Source organism: Rosa chinensis, chromosome 1 (genome assembly GCF_002994745.2).
Source record: "Rosa chinensis cultivar Old Blush chromosome 1, RchiOBHm-V2, whole genome shotgun sequence".
Lineage (NCBI taxonomy): Eukaryota > Viridiplantae > Streptophyta > Magnoliopsida > Rosales > Rosaceae > Rosa > Rosa chinensis.
This window is the reverse complement of record NC_037088.1, coordinates 23,771,896-23,785,870: the sequence shown is the minus strand read 5'-3', so window position 1 is coordinate 23,785,870 and position 13,975 is coordinate 23,771,896. Positions and strand designations below refer to the sequence as shown.

At 39.3% G+C, this 13,975-nt stretch overlaps 1 pseudogene; it reads left to right on the top strand.

Annotated features, from left to right (window-relative positions):
* Positions 1–1,225: 1,225 nt before the first annotated feature.
* Positions 1,226–13,932, top strand: LOC112203869 (annotated as a pseudogene).
* The last annotated feature ends 43 nt before the right edge of the window (positions 13,933–13,975 follow it).

Here is a 13,975-nt window from a genome sequence, read left to right as displayed (position 1 = left end):
TAGTCTTCAAAGCATGTTGTGAAGGCATATTGGCATGGTTGGGAAGTTGGATTCCTGGCAAGCTCTTGAGCACTTCCGACTACCACGGCGTAGCTTGGACATCGAGCTACGGGATGCATATCGCCGTTGGGTCCCACCATAGCTTGTGGGGCCCCCAAAGAGGGTGTTACATATGCTTGGTGACATAGTTATTTCTCCATACTAATGGAGGTATCTACAGTGACAAATCCAAAAACACATGTAAGAAAGCATTAAAGTAAAGTAGCTAAAGGATCCAAAACATGCATATTCATCAAAAACATGAGATCACATTGTTTTATCACATAGTTACATACATCAAACCCATAAACATAATAACATCAAGCAAAAGAGAGGAAGAGCGGAGAAAGTGGTTGGTTACCAAACTAGCTCCCCTTGATGCAAAACTAGTGAGAGATGTTTCAAAGTATGGAAATTTCAGTTTTCTCAAACCCAAATTGCCATACAAATCCACAAAACTCTTAGAAGCTATGAAGAACAAGGCTTGTATATATGGAAACTAGAGTGTGATTGATCAAAGATGTATAGACTCTTCGGTTTTAGAACAAAACCCAAGAAGCTATACACTTTTCTCTGCACAAAAGCTAAAAACTATGAACTACAAGATGAAGAACTAAGGCCTCGTTGGGTTCACAGAATTGAGGACTCAGGAAAGAAAAGTCATTACTTTCCTTTGTTTGGTAAACACAAACTCCGGAAACACTTTCCTGACGGAGGGGAAAGTAGGGGGAAAATCATTCCACTCAGAGCCCATGGGATTGATTTTCCTTTCCCATTTCCTAGCATTTATTACAAAAGTTTTGGACAACAATACCCTCTCTTACATAAAAAAAATTGGTGTACTTTTGAATTTTTATGATGTTGTTTTTATTTTAAAATACAAGGGTATTATTGAAACATTGATATATTTTTACTTTCCTTTCCTGCACCAACCAAACACCGGAAGGGAAATTAAATGCCATTTCCTGAATACTTTCCTTGCTTTACCAAACAGAGGAAAGGAAACCTAACAGCAACTTTAGTTTCATTTCCCCATGGGAAAAACAAGGGAATTGATTTCCCTTCCGTGAACCAAACGAGACCTAAGGAAAATGGAGAGAGAAAGGAGATGAAATGGATGAAGGAAGACATGGAAAACGTCCAAAGTGAGGGGAGGGTCTATATGTAGGCCAAAAGTGATGAATGGATGGTGGAGATCAAAGAAAATGAATGGTTGGATGTGGTGGACAAATGTGTAAGCACAAATGTGGATCTAATCTTTAACTCTATATGAAAATGACTTAGAAAGCCTATAGATATTTTGGTGGAGGAGATAAAGTATGGGTAGAAGGGTCACTGTGCAAGGGAACAAGGCAATAAATGGGAGACAATGGTGTAAGATATAAGAGGGGACCACTTGTCATCTTTCAAATTTTGAATTTCAAAATAACCTACACTTAAAGTCTTCCCACCTAAAGTCCCTAACCTTAGTCAACAGCTCTTTCTTGTCCTCCACACATTTTCTGGGCGCCAACTTAGCCGGAAATGGTCTGAATCCGGCGTTAACCTCCCTTGACCCATTTTTAGTCCGTTTGTACACTTTCTTCTCAATTCTTCCTTCAATTGAATCGCCACCAAGACTTTGGAAGTGGCTTTTGACTTTTCATACTAAATGTTCTTCCATGAGTGCAGATCATCCTGGTAAAATTACAGAGCTTAGCTCACCATGGTGTGGCTGAAAATGCTGGCGGAATCCTTACAGGTCTGGTTTTGCAGTTTTCGTCTTCAAGTCCAGAAAATTGCACCGATCTTTTGAAGGCCTTCCACTCCAACTCTTCACAAGAAATAATCCTTAGGATGTCTTTAATGTCTCTGTAAAATTTCAACTCATTTGGAGTTCATTTGGTTAGGCTTCCGCTCCTCCATCCTTGCTTAGCTCGGATTCTCATAGCCGGAGTAGGAAAATGTGCTAATGTTGACTTTTTAGGGCATTTCCAAGTTTCTCCATCATTTCCTAGCATGATAAGGAAAACATAATAAATGTATACAAATAAACACAAATGTTAAGCAAAACTGCAAGATTAGGGGAATAATTACTAGATAATTATGGACCTAACAGTCAGAGCAAGATCTCTTTCCTCGCCGGAAAGAGGTCGGAGAGGGGAGGGGGGGGGGGGGGGGGGGGGGGAGAGAACGTGTTTCTTTATTTGTAATTTCATAATTTTTTAAGGTGAAAAGTGACATTTTATCTTTAAATTGGGTAAGTGGGCACACTAATCTCTTACCGGAGTAAATAAGTTAAAATTAGACATTTGGTCAAGATCCTAGACCTTCCGCGCCCTCGATCACCCTCACGTCTGGCCCTTCCAGGTACAATTCCTTTCAATTCTGAAATTCAACACTCAAATTCTAATTCAGTTTTCTCGTTTTCCTGCAGTTTTGGCAAGAGACGGATAAAGCAGCTCATCTTGTGCGACAATATGATTTCTCCCGAGCTTTGTTCGTTCACTTTCTTTGCTTTCTTCGATTAATAAGATACATATCTATCTCAATTTTCTCTTTTAATTTGTTTGGAAAGCCGTAAGAATTTCTTATTCATATATGTAGGTTTTGAAGTGTTAGGGTATGGTTGTCATCGTAATATATCTTGTTTGTGGACTTCATACAATGGCTTCCGTCCTGGAATGCTGGAAGAAAAACTTAAGCAGTTTTATAAGCTACAAGACTTATAACACTTCGGGCCTTCTTTACAATTTTGCTTATGTATTTGGTCCTCTTATTTAGAAGTTAGCTAATGAATCTTTCACCAATCACCATTAAAGTTAACAATTTATTTATTTATCTATTTATTTATCTATTTTTTATGCTTCTGATACTTACCAGTCGTCACCATATCTACTTTTAATCTCTTCACAACTTTCAGAGATTTTATGAGCATGGAGGTGAGATGCAAGTTGCACAAGATGGACCATTAAGACCATCTATGGATATCTTTGCTGTAGGGTGAGGTTTCGTGGCACTAGCATCTCTTTTTTTAAAAGCATTACCATTTCATTTTTATGTCAATTTTGAAATTGAAATCTCAGATATAAAACTAGATGGTCGAAACGGCTTTTGGACATTTCTTAGAAGAAAGTTAGTTGCATGTCAGTTTGTTAACCTGCAAATTAACATATAAACCATTTATATATTCATACTTCATATTTTCATGTGGCACTGCAAAGTTTATCTCAAAAACCAGTAGATGTATCAAGTTGTTCCTTGGAATTTTTATCATTTATTCTTGACACTTTTTTAGGTGTGTGATTGCTGAGCTTTTTCTTGAGAGTCGGCCACTATTTGAACTCTCTCAACTTCTCGCTTATCGTAGAGGGCAATATGGTCCTAGTCAACTTCTTGAAAAGGCTCTCTCTCTCTCTACTATGTCCTCTTGATCATGTTGCCTCTTAATCTTGAGCATTATATTGCACGTCACTTTTGTTCAACATAACTGTTTACTGGTTTTACATGATTATGTTATGACTACCATGTTTAATGGTAGTTATCTTTTACATTCTTCATGCTTAGTGTCGTACCTTGTCCTATTGTATGCTCTGTACGCAGATACCAAATTGTGGAATCCGTAAAATGATACTTCATATGATTCAGTTAGAACCGGAGTTGCGACTTTCTGCTAATAGCTACCTGCAGGAGTATACAACTATTGTGTTTCCGAGTTACTTCTTTCTCTCCGTTTCTGCATAATTTTCATTGTTTCTGGAATCCATTTCATTCTGATATGAGGCTAGACAATCTTGTTACGTATATGAGATGCCATTTCTATTTTTTGATTCACGTAGTTATGTTATAGTAATTCACCATGTAATTACTGTGTGCAGGTTGCACTTTGCCAGAGTGTTTTTCCTGAGATACTGAAACAAATGATGAGCAATAGGTCAACTCAGGACACTAGCACTGGACATGGAACTCCTTCAAACATCCATGTTGTTAGAGGTAAATCTTCTCAGGACATGATTGCAATGCAGAACATGAATTTGACAAAGGGCTCACTGGGAAAGAAAGTAGAGATGGATAAAGGTTTCAAACGCGATCAATTTGAACTTCTCGGTGATATCAATACCCTTTTTAGGGATTTTAAACAAAGTAATCATTATTCTAATACGAAGCCAGTGGTGGAGGACAACACCAAGTCTGCATTTTCCCCAAAATCTTGGAAACTATGGCATGCAATCTCCTGGTGAATTACTTCAGACTATCTCCCATGCGTTTAGGAGAAATGATCATCCTTTTCTAAAAAAGATTACAATGAATGATTTGAATTCATTGATATCCAAGTATGACAGCCAGTCAGATACCTTTGGTATGCCTTTTTTACCATTACCTGAAGACAGTTTGAGATGTGAGGGCATTGTCCTGATTACCTCTTTGCTATGTTCGTGCATACGCAATGTCAAATTGCCTTATTTAAGGAGGAGGGCGATACTTTTGCTGAAGTCATCTGCATTGTATATTGATGATGAAAACCGGTTGCAGCGTGTAATTCCATATGTTGTTGCAATGCTTTCAAATCAAGCTGCAATTGTGCATTATGCAGCCTTGGAGATATTATGTGACATTCTCCCTTTAGTTCGAGATTTTCCTCCTAGTGATGCAAAAAAAATTCCGGAGTATATTCTGCCAATGCTTTCCATGCTTCCTGATGATACAGAGAAAGTGTGAGTATATGTTATGCCAGTACTATAGCTAAGCTGGCAATAACTGCTTATGGTTTCTTAGTTCACTCAATAACCTTGAGTGAGGCTAGTGTGCTTGATGAATTAAGTTCTCCAAAGAAGCTACTGTCATCATCTAGTGAGACATCTGGTCAGCTCCACAAGGTAAATAATGATGCACAGCTTGCCCAGTTGAGGAAGTCCCTAGCTGCAGTCATTCAAGAGCTTGTTATGGGTCCCAAGCAAACTCCCAATATCAGGAGAGCACTCCTTCAGGATATCAGCAATCTATGCTGCTTCTTTGGCCAAAGGCAGAGTAATTTTGTTACCCATTCTCCCTGCTTTTCTGAATGATCGAGATGAGCGGCTAAGAGCAGTATTCTACAGGAAAATTGTGCATGTATGCTTCTTTGTAGGTCAAAGAAGTGTGGAAGAATATCTTTTACCTTATATTGAGCAGGCTGCAAGTGATGCTACAGAGGCTGCTATTGTCAATGCATTGGACTGTTTGGCCATTTTGTGCAAAAGTAGTTACTTGCACAAGAGGATACTCCTGGAAATGATTGAGCGTGCATTTCCATTGTTATGCTATCCTAGTCAATGGGTAAGAAGGTCGGCTGTCAGTTTTATTGTAGCCAGCAGTGATTGCTTCAGTGCAGTAGATTCCTATGTATTCCTTGCTCCTGTTATTCGTCCCTTTCTTGTAGACAGCCAGCATCTCTAGCTTCTGAGAAGGCTCTCCTTTCATGTTTGAAGCTATTGTGTAAGCCCCTTATAGGATCTTTGTGTTTTACTGAAGCAAAATCAGAAAATAAATGAACTGAAAACAGAAACAACACAGCAGATTTTAGAGTGGTTCAGCCCAAACTTTAGCCTACATCCACTTCATGATCTCTCGAGAGATTCACTAGCACTATGAAGAATTTAGGTGTTTACAAGTACTTATTGCAGATCCCTCAAACCCCTCAGACTAGTTCTTATCTCCCTATCACCTTGACTCTCAGTTTTCTGCACTTCTGTCTTCTTTTCCAGAAAACTTACTATAGCTCCTATTTATAGGGCATAGAAGCTGCTGATACAATATACAATTAGGATTCCTAATCCTAATAGACTAAGCTTTTAATACAAATCCTAATAGAACTTGAAAGACTAACTTTCCTAGAACTTATAGAAAAGCTGCGCGCAAACCTCTTTCCTTTTTAGACTTGGATTTGAATTCTGCATCCTAATTTTCAGATTGTATCAATGAGCCAAAAACACAACAATCTCCACCTTGGTGAGTTGATACCAAAACGATTGCTGCAACCTTCAGGATGTCTTGAACCTCTTGAAGTAATCCCGAACAAACCTTCAAGAACCTTCACCTTGGCAAGACTCTTCTTGCCTAAACGCACCTCAAGTGAGGAGGTGCTCCACCACAACTCAGCATGTTGTGATACTGAGCAAGTTCAAGCAATGCTTGAACTTCTCTACAGTAATGGGCTTGGTAAGACAATCAGCAGCATTGTCATTTGTGTGTACCTTCTCCACAATGATATTTCCAAATTCTACCCAATCTCTAATTCTGTGATAGTGAACATCAATGTGTTTCGTCCTTGCATGAAACACTTGATTCTTTGCCAAATGAATGGCACTTTGACTGTCACACTTCACTACCATGCCTTCTTGGCTAATACCACTTATTGTGTAAGCCCCCTTTAGGATCTTTGAATATCATTGTGGTTTTGAAGTGCTTGAATGAAGGTGGAAGCGAATGAAGTAACATGACAGCCGTGTCTTCGTCATCCATCTTTGCTCCAACCTTCTCCAAGTTTGATATGCAATTCTGAAAATTGCATATGTGATCGTTAAGATCATCCCCTTCCTCCATCTTGAGGCCAAAGCGTTGTTCCTTCAAGAGCAACTTGCTGCTAATAGTTTTACCCCTGTAGACGCTTTCAAGCTTCTCCCATGCTTCCTTTGCAGTTATATTCTCACCAATATGAAGCAAGACATTATCAGCAAGATGCAACTCAATGGAGCTCTTTGCTTTCTTATTCTTCTTCATATAATCTGCTTCAGTCATTGTTGCAGGCTTATCTCCAATTGCCTCGTCAACCTTTTGCTGAACCAGAACATTCTTCATCTTCCTTTGCCAAAGCGTGAAGTTGTCCTTGCCATTGAAGGGCTTAATGGAAGGTTTCACATCTCTTGCTTCGACAATGACTTTGCCGTTCACCATCGTAAAACACCTTGAACCTGGCTCTGATACCACTTATTGTGTAAGTCCCCTTTAGGATCTTTGTGTTTTACTAAAGCAAAATCAGAAAATAAATGAACTGGAAACAGAAACAACACAGCAGATTTTAGAGTGGTTCAGCCAAAACTTTAGCCTACGTCCACTTCGTGATCTCTCTTGAGAGATTCACTAGCACTATGAAGAATTTAGGTGTTTACAAGTACTTATTGCAGATCCCTCAAACTCCTCAGACTAGTTCTTATCTCTCTATCACCTTCACTCTCAGTTTTCTGCACTTTCTGTCTTCTTTTCCAGAAAACTGACTGCAGCTCCTATTTATAGGGCATGGAAGCTGCTGATACAATATACAATTAGGATTCCTAATCCTAATAGACTAAGCTTTTAATACAAATCCTAATAGAACTTGAAAGACTAACTTTCCTAGAACTTATAGAAAAGCTGCGCGCAAACCTCTTTCCTTTTTAGACTTGGATTTGAATTCTGCATCCTAATTTTCAGATTGTATCAATGAGCCAAAAACACAACAGAAGCCTCCTGTCTCAAGACAAGTATTTTATCAAGTTCTAGAAAATGCAAGGAGTACAGACATGTTGGAAAGACAGAGAAAGATATGGTACAATTCTTGGCCTCAATCTAAACAATGGGAAAGTACTCGAGCTTTATGTGGCCACAGGGAAGTACTGTGAATAGCTTCATGTGTGATAAATCATCAGTAGGGATACCTTCGTACTCATTTAGCATGGACAGGCGAGCAGTGGGAGTTCCTCCTGCTCCATCTAATTCTTCATTACAAGTGAGTTCTGTAGGAGTTGGTGCATCATCCACACTTTCCCATTGTTTAGATTGAGGGCATGGATGGATCCAGTAAATAAATCTTTTAGTTTAGCTAGTTCTGTTCCAGCACCCAAGCTCGTGTCAGGATCATTCAACATCAGCAATGGTTCTAAACAATTCTACAGAGTAGTACATGAACCGGATGGTAGGGATTATGACCAAACAACCTTTGTCAATAGCAAGTTTCAAGATATGGGGTTATCTAGTGCTACAAAAGCAAGTTCTATTACTGTGGAAGATGCATCCTCTACAAGGAATCTAACAGGATTGCCCTCTTCTACAAGAGCTTCATCAATTCCAGATTCTGGTTGGAGGCCTCGTGGGGTTTTCGTCGTACACTTGCAAGAGCACCTTCCGTTGTAAATGATATAGCCGTATCAACTGATCATAGCTTCTTTGTGAGTGCATCTGATGATTCCACTGATCAAGGTATGGGATTCGAGAAAGTTGGAAAAGGACATCTCATTTAGGTCAAGATTGACTTATCATCTGAAGGGAACCCGTGCACTATGTTCTGCAATGCTTCAAGGCTCAAGTTGTAGTTGGAGCATTTGATGGAATGATACATATGTTTTCTGTTGAATTACATTTCCAGAGGTCTCGGTAATGTAGTTGAGAAATATTCAGGTGTTGCTGATATTAAGAAGAACGACATTAAAGAAAGGGCAATACTTAGCCTTCTGAATTTCTCTGCTGCAACTATGCAAATCAGATGGTTATGTACAGCACCCAAAATTGTGGGATCCATCTTTGGGATATGAGAACGAATTCAGATTCTTGGACATTGAAAGCAACTCCGGAGGAGGGCTATGTGTCTTCCCTAGTAACAGGCCCTTATGAAAATTGGTTTGTGTCAGGATCTTCAAGGGGTGTGCTCACTCTGTGGGATATGAGGTTCCTTATTCCTGTGAATTCATGGCCGTATTCTGCTGTTTGCCCCATAGAGAAAATGTGTCTTTTCCTTCCTCCACCAAATGCTTCTGTATCTGCTGCTGTAAGGCCCCTTGTTTATGTTGCTGCAGGTTGCAATGAAGTTTCTCTTTGGAATGCAGAAAATGGCACCTGCCCCCAGGTACACTGGAATATTTTATTAGTTTGTGTGCAGAGAAATTACCACCTATACAGCTTTGAAGATATATGCATAGATTAAACTTCCCTGCTTGCCCTCTATAAAAGTAATAAAGAAAACTGAAAGCAAAGATCAAATTTCATTATAATGGGGCAGAATGACTTTTGGTAAAAAAATTATGAATTGAAAGGTCAAAAAGTAGGGTGTGTGTGTTTGAGTATATTTTTTTCCCACGCATTTTATTGTTGATGGAAATTGGCCTTGAGTTTAATTCTGTGAAAAACCAGTATCTTGTTGAACTTTTCTTCAGAATAGCTGAATAGTTCAAAAAGGATGTCAAATTTCTAATAATTCAGATATACTATCACCACCACTTTGGGCTTATGTAGTGGTCTTATTTAGTTTCATATCTGGTTTTCAGTTCTGTAGTGTTATTGTGTTTCTAGTGTAGTCTTATCCTAATCCGTAAGGTTTTGTCTACTAGAGGGTTTACTGTACTGTATATAAATTGTTACTTTGGGCGTCTGCTATTTTTAGGCAAGCCACGTCTTTCTTCTCTCAGTATATGGTTTACCATAATGTAACAGGCCTGAAGGTTGTCCATTAATGTTTCATTATAGGAGCTCATGTATATGTGGGATGGAGCCTCTTGGTTTATCTTTTTGTATTCTTACTCTGCATGAATTCAATTGTTGATGCTGTGATATTTGACTTTACCCAATTCATTTTGAACATTCAACTTTTGGTTTTTCAGGTGTTGAGGGTTGCTAGTTATGAAAGTGATACTGAAATGTCTGAGATGCCTTGGGCCTTGGCGAGATCATTAACTAAAAATTCCAAAGTGGACATGAGACGGAATGTCAATCCTCATTACAGAGTTGATGAACTGAATGAACCACCTCCTCGCATTCCTGGCATCCGTTCATTGCTTCCCTTAACTGGGGGTGATTTGTTAACTGGGGAAACCGACTTGAAGATACGTTGATGGGATCATTACAGGTTTATTGCATATTCATTATTATTTCCTTGGTTTACTAAAGACACTGATTTAATTGTCTCTATTCATGTACTGCAGCCCTGATCGAAGTTACTGTATTTGTGGGCCAAACTTGAAGGGTGCTGGAAATGATGATTTTCTATGAAACGCGGTCTAGCTTTGGCGTGCAAGTTCTGCAGGTATCATTTCTAGAAACTTTAAAGTTACGTGGATTAATACCTTCCTTGGAGGGTATGGTCATGTCCACATGTAGTGTATGCATGCAGAAGATTTGGTTCGGGTGGAAAATTTCTTTTCTATTTTTTGTTTTGCTTCTGAAAACCAGAGATCAATCACTTGGTAGTTTCAAGTAATATGTGTGTAGTGGGGCAAACGATTTGTCTTTGCTTTTGTTATATTCATTTAAGCTGGTCAAAGTTCAATCACAGGCCTTCCCCTCAGTGTTCTTTTTCCTGTAAGTATATTTCATTTTTTACAGACCATTTAGTGTAGAAAGTTATTACTTTGTTTTAACATGGCTTTTTGGGAAGAAGGATTTTATGGGGATGCTTGGTGCTTTGCTCTTATCAAGTTCATGTGGATTTTGAAAGAAATCAGAGAATTTTTTTACGACAAGTTGGGCATGGTGAGAATTGATATGGGAGAGTTAATTTTGGACTTTCCTTTAGGCTGTGGTCGACAGGGTCCGCCCTGGATTCCACCCTGGAATGCGAAGTGGCCCCGCGGGATCCACCTTTAAAGAAGGTTTACCAAAAATTTTGGCATAACCTCCCTTAAAAATGGGTAACCCAAAACCTGTAGAATTTCAACTTCACTTCTAAACAACCCTCCCAAAAACTCCTGGAGCCACCCTGCTCCCAAAACCGCACAACTTCACAATTTAGAGTACCAAATTATCCAAATAACTCAAATTACAACCAAGTCATAGGTTACAATATTAGTACAAAATACTCAAGGTTATCAGAGCAATCTAGAACTAAAAGAAATAACGATACACAAAGTAGGTTAGCAAGTAACCTACGAGGGATAGATGACAGCGATGGTGCTAAGCCTCAACTCCTAAAGCCGAATAGCTACACTGCGAACTGGGCAATTGAAACCGAAAGGCCCAGGGGAAAGTACAAGAAAAACGTTAGCGTGAGTGGACAAAAATAAACAATTTCAAATAAAAGGGATTTTATACTTTCCCACATTTATTTCTCTAAAAACTTCCGATGCATGCAATGATTAATGACAAATAAACAAGAGGAGTTCCACTCATGAAAACCGACTAGTCCCGCTAATCACATACGATTTTAAAGAAAAAGTTGGAACTCCGATACTTACGGAAAATAAGACCAGCCCCACTGGTTAAACAAAAATCGAGCTAGCCCCGCTAGCTAAGTAGTAAAGTGAGTAGGGGAAGGCGATAGCCATACGAGTGAGCCTCCCAGGCTTGGGTGATAGCCTCCCAGGCTAAAAATACTCCCATGACTCCCGTAATATACCCTTACGCCACTAAGTGTAGCGATAGGATACCAAGCTACAGAATTACTGTCACAAAGACAGTAACCTGCAACACAAAGGCGGAGGGCTACGGTGATCCCATCACCGCGCCACAAAGGTGGAAAATCAATGCTAGCAATGATAAGTCACCCAAGGTATGGCAAAGGAAATCCGAAAACCAAGTAAATCCATAAAACTTCCCCAACTCTCGTAAATGAATTTCCAAAGACGTGTCCCACACGCCAAGATAATCTCATCTTCAAAATAGATAGGATATAAATAAGTAAAAAGATTAACTTCATCGAATCTCATAGAAATCTCAAATTGCCGAATATAAGTATAATATAAATAGTATAAATCCGGAAATCACATCGGAAATAAATAAATAAAAGAGGATAAGCGTAATCCAATGACGTGACCCCGCACGCCATAAAATCTCCAAGTAAATTAATTAACCAAAACCGTTTCCAAAAATAACCGTATGCTCAAGAAGGTAAATGGATAAATAAAATAATCAACTCGGAAGCAAATAAATATATATGCATGCATCAATCTTTAAAAATAAAAGTCCACTCACGATATACGGCTAACGTGGTATCCAAGCGTAAGGATCCTCGTCGAGCGATAGGTCGGTATCATGTCCTGTACACAATTATAATCCGTAAACAACAATTTGACAACTATTTACGATAATCAATAATTAATCTCAAAACCCATAACCTCAACTTCTCCAATCCTCTTCCACACCCAATCAAACTTCACCAATCCTTACCAAACTTCACCATTAATATCCATCCGTCGATTAAAGTATTCCATATCGGAACAAGGGAAATCCGAAGGTCGGATTCCCACAATTCAACAACCGAAACTCCCAAACTTCGGAAATTCATAATCCATGTCAAACTTCTCCCAAACTTAACCAAAATCACATAATTAACCTCTACAACAATTATACAATTTAAAGGGCTAAAACTGAAATTAAAACACTGCCCACACACGCCTCCACGCGCCGCCACAGTGGCAGCGCGTGGGCCCCACGCGCCGGCGGCCACTACCTCCGATGGCCACCATATTTTGACAGTAGCACCTACTCAACACACTGATCGATTCTCTCAACTACAACACAACCCAATTTTACCTCGAAGTGGTCGAATCAAGCCGGTGAAAATTTTCCAGAAAAGCTCAAGAACCCTAGAATCGGGTTCGATCGATTCGACCTCTACACTGCAAATTGAGAAGCAAGACCTTAGGCAAAATAATCTCCTGAAAAAACCGAACCTTCGATGTGAATATGGTGGCCGGAGGTGGCCAGAATGGCCGGAAATCGGCAAAACCCCAAAACTGCAACCGTTACCTTCCCAGCGTGAAATCGAGCTTTTCCGGCCAAGTCGTCGAAAACTAAGGGCACCAGCGTGACCAGGGGGAGGAGGCGACCCTGTGGTGGCCGGCTTTCTGCCGGGTGATGGCCGGACGGCGGCCAATCGAAGGGAAGAAGGATTTCCCGAAGAAGAAAGAGGGGAAAATCGGGGGAGAGGAGAGAGAAAGGTGGGTTTCTGGTTTTGGAAACCTACCACAGTAATTTTCCTTATATATATAATTTTCTTACCATGAACAGTAACTTTCTTAAATCACTCATAACTTTCGCACACGAACTCCGATTTTTACGTACCACATATGCACGCGCTCGGTTTAACGTCCTCTACAACTTTCATGAAGGAAATTTTCTCAAATTTTGACCCAAACAAAAAGTCGACTTTTAGGGCCACTAAACGTACTGAAACGATAGTAAAAGTGAAAATAAAGGTCGTTTACCGTCCAAATGACTAGTAAACGGATAATTGAGATACAGGACGTTACAGTGGTAACTTCTGTGGTCAGGGTTTTCTCTTTCTAGGCTTTATTATGGACTAGAAGGCAGCACACTAATATCAGTAATATGTCTAGGACTCAAGGATTTACGCTATTCTTGCTCTACTTGGTCTCTTTTTTTAGATTTTATTTTAATTTTATTTTTTATGTTTGAAGCTTTGTGTACTCACTTTTTTTATGTTAGCAATGAAGTCTTGTTTCTATTAAAAAGATATATAGTTTATTGTTACTTTTGCACATAGAATTCTTAAACTGCTGTTGCTTACAATGTAGGAGACAAAGAGACGGCCTCTAACAACAAAGTTGACAGCCAAGGCAGTTCTTGCAGCTGCTGCCACTGATACTGCTGGCTGCCATCGTGACTCAATCCTTTCATTGGCCTCTGTTAAGTTGAATCAAAGACACTTAATATCAAGCAGTAGAGATGGGGCAATCAAGGTCTAGAAGTGATCCGACATTATCAGACACTTGTTATTATCTATTGTGCATACTTGGCATCAATACTAGTCAAGTTTGTATACTGTAGTTAACATAGAACAAAACTTCGACAGTCAGTCAACTATTGCCGAAGGTAGATATATTATGGCTCATACCCATACTTGGATTTAGAGTTTGTAACACGTAGGAATAGACTTGTATCACCCACTGTACATATCTCACTTGAGACGGTATCAATTGATAAATTGTAGATTTATAAAAATTGTTAAGCACGGCATATTTTGCGCTTCCTGTTTGAGGAACCTGTTCTTGGT